Source organism: Eulemur rufifrons, chromosome 1 (genome assembly GCF_041146395.1).
Source record: "Eulemur rufifrons isolate Redbay chromosome 1, OSU_ERuf_1, whole genome shotgun sequence".
Taxonomy (NCBI): Eukaryota; Metazoa; Chordata; class Mammalia; order Primates; family Lemuridae; genus Eulemur; species Eulemur rufifrons.
The window spans coordinates 82,040,466-82,044,173 of record NC_090983.1 but is presented as its reverse complement, the minus strand read 5'-3'; the positions used below and the strand labels follow the sequence as shown (position 1 = coordinate 82,044,173).

The following is a 3,708-nucleotide window of genomic DNA, read 5'->3' as shown; positions in this document are numbered from 1 at the left end:
TCCTTATTGCCCAGATTTATTCTGTAAAACTTTCTTTCCACCATTTTTACTCTCCAACTGACAATTTTCAGTGTTCCTATGTTATTACTGCCTACTTGGTATAAAGCAGAAAGGATGTTTTACAGCAGCTATACGAGGTACCATTGAGAATTAAATTGCTTTCCTTTCTTCCTCATCATTGTGAATTTGGTACAGATGAAAGATGGAAGATTGGCAGCCTGGGAGTCGAAAGTCCTCTGTTATCTACGAGATGCGCACGATATGGGCAGAGGCAGCCCAAGCTTCCCTCTTCACATCAGCCATATGCCAGCTTTCAAATCTTGGAGAAAGAGCTCTGTGGGAGAGTACGTCATTTGTAAAAGATAGGATTTCAAGATAGGATTTTTTTAAAGAAAAAAAAAGAAAGAGTAGGGATTTACAAAACAGTCAGAGGAGGGGAAAGATTTACAAAGATGCCTTTTGGGTCCTGTTTTGCTTGAGAATGATGTGAGCTACTTTTCACCTTTATCTGCGTATCTGTTTGCCACCTTGGAAGTCTCTGCCCATTTTTGTTGTGTCTGAGCAGGTTCAGTTCCTGTAACAAATTCCCTTCGTAGCCACAGCCAAGTCCTGAGGCTCCCTATAAAGAGACACAGTCTGAAACTGCAGACCATCGTGGAATGTGTCCACATGCTGTTGCTTTCCCGTCTCTGTTTCCGACCTGCCTGCTCTTGCCTAGGTGATTTAGCTTTCTCATTGCCTTGCACCTGGTCTCTGCCTTGCAGCTTAGCTTGATTCCAGCTTTGTTCCTGGACAAATCTTTTAGCTCCCTTCTTGCAGCTTGGCAGCCACGTCCCCACTACCCTACACCCAGCCCAGCCTCTTGAAAACCTGGCCTGGGCTCAGGGAGTTCTGACAGGATACATCACAGGCAAAATTTGTCACGGGTTTCTTTCCACCCTGCCTGAACCCTCCTCTTTCCTGTTGTTTCTCATTGATTTCAAAGAGCCTCTAAAGTGCCCAGGGCTTCACCATGAGGGAGCTCACCAAATGCTCAAGTCCAACCTTTTGGTCTTCCTTTTCCTCAGCCATCCTCCCGCTGTGCTGCAAGCTGCAGCATTTACCTTCCTTTCTTCCCACTGTGCGAGTCTGACGGGCAGACTCATCTAGCTTGCTTTGTTAAGCACAGGCTTTCATAATGCAGTATTTACTGAACAGTTTCCATTATGATGATGAGTTTGCAGACCCTACAATTACATTTTGTCTAAATTAAATTTTTTATCTCACCAGTGCAAACCTGCTGCTCCTCCTGTGATCCCTATTTTTGTTTATGGTTCCACTATTTTTCCAGGCTCCCAGCCCTAAATAATATGGACTCCTCTTTGATTCCTCCCTTGCTGCCACATTAAACCTCCTTTCAAATCCTGTTGATTCTCATCCATCCCCGGTCTTTTATCCCACTACCACTACCCTATTCGTTTGAATGAAATATGAAAGAGTCTCCAGATTTGCCTGTCTGCTTCTAGTCTTTCCCCCTTTAAATGCATTGTATACCTCACTGCCAGTTTAAGCTTTCAGAAGTCATTGAATTTCTGCTCTTACTGTGTGATTCCAGGAAAGGTAGTTAATTTCTGCAATTCAGTTTCAGTTTCTCATCTGTAAAATTATAATAATAATATCTCAAAATAGTATATTATTATGATTAGTTATGTTTTAGTGCCACATTATGACAAAGATTCTTTGCTTGACCAAACTTTAGTCATGTTCCTGAACCTTCTCCTAGGCCCATCTGTGCACATCTTTGTAAAATCCAGTTTTCACAAACTCCCCCCTTCATATCTGATCACCCTCTATATCTGACTGGGTTCCTCATCCTCCACCATCCTCCAGGTGACATCTGTCTGATCAGTCTGGCCTGTCTTCAGCAAGACTCTTGTTAGGTCAGTTCAGCCAGAATCCCCCTTGCCGTTATAAAGGAAAATAAAAATCTCAGGACTCCCCTCCACCAAACCCTTACACAATATGCAAAAAAGAAGGAGGCTGAGTCACGAAACACCCCCTTTCCAAATGAAAAGCTGTTAACTAAAATTAAGCATCTGCCAGAAAAATAAAGGCCTCAGGCACCTGCAAAGGAGTGCCCCTACAGATCATTCCTAAGGAAATTCTTTGCTGGCTTCCCATAAACAAGGACATGCAAATTGTAACTTTGACTCTGTAGGCTATGTCTGGCTCCTAAAACTAAAGTCTGTTGGATCCCACACTAACAATGTTGATTACAGGTTTGTCTTCCTAAGTGCAGAACAGAAAGAAGACAAGATCAAGCATTCTTCCACCTACCCAGAGACATCTGCATAATTGATGCTTCCTTCGCTCCCTTTTTCTCTTCTAACACTTGCTTATCTTGTATAAGATATAGATTTCCTGAGTCTGACAAGAATGTAACCATTTTGTCTCTTTTGTCTCACTACACACCCCCTTCCTCTTTGTTTCTTTCTGTACCCCCTATCCCCTTTAAAGTCTGAATTTCCAAATCTCACTTTGGAAAAACAGCTACAGATTTGTCTGTGGTTTGTGTTTTTCCCGGGCATGTCCTCAAACTTTGGCTTAATAAATCTTCATTGATTGGGACCTTTGCCTCAGTCACTTATTTTGGGTTGTCACCCCTGATGTTTCTTCTTAGTAATTTTCCATCCACTGACCTCCAGTCTGCTCCTTGGCTATAAATTCTCACTTGCCCATGTTGTATTTGGAGTTGAGCCCAATCTTATTTAATGATGTCTTCGATTTTCATTAATATAGTCCAAAATAGCAAGGTTTTCTTTTTCTTTTTTCCAATAGAGGACTTTTATTGCATCTTTAAAATATAACAAATAGGTCTTATGAACCATCCAGCATCTTGTTGTTTCTGTAGCTGGACAATTCTTAGATTGTTACATCAACCTACTGAATTAGTCCTTTTTCAAAGACATAGATTCCATCCAAATTTTTCTTTGTGTTTAACTGCTGTGGCTTGCTGAACCAAAGTTGCTAAATTTGACACAAGTTCAATGTCATTTCCTTCAAGGATTAACTCATGTATTGGGCTTAAGATACTGAACAAGCAAAACCTGACCTCATCCAAACCCTGCAGGTATATTTTTCACTCAAGTGATTTTGGATTTCCACCAGACCCATTCTCCTGACGCTGATGGGGAAGAGCACACACAGACCTCATCTGGTAGCAGAAGCCCAGTGTAACACTGCAGACCATGTTCTGTACAAAACTCTGGATTGTGGGAATGGTAGCTAGTTCCTTTCTATTTCTCCACCATTTGTGAAAACAGAGCTTCTTCCTTTTCTTTCCGAGAAGACAAAGTTCTACATTGATGTGATTGAAGTTGCTTGGCAGGGCTCCTCTGGAGGCCTTCAGGATGACTGTGTGTACCTTCTGGTTGCTGAGAATGACCTTCATTCTCTCAGCAGTTGTGAAAAAACTAGCAAGTTGTTTTTCCCGATGGTTAATGATTTAAGAATCTGGTTCATGAAGATACTTACCCTAAGACATTTAACTTTACGTTTTCAACTCCTGAGATCATGGAGACACCTTCTATATTATCTCCTACAAGCTTTATCATTTATAATTTTATATTTATATCCATAATGCTCATAGAATTGATTTTCCAGGTACAGTATGAAGTGTGGGTCAAGTTTCACTTTCATAATATCTATTAAGTCATCACCATTTATTGA

At 41.1% G+C, this 3,708-nt stretch overlaps 1 pseudogene; it reads right to left on the bottom strand.

The window, feature by feature from the left end:
- Positions 1-2,919: 2,919 nt before the first annotated feature.
- Positions 2,920-3,430, bottom strand: LOC138387497 (large ribosomal subunit protein uL6 pseudogene; annotated as a pseudogene).
- Between the last annotated feature and the right edge of the window lie 278 nt (positions 3,431-3,708).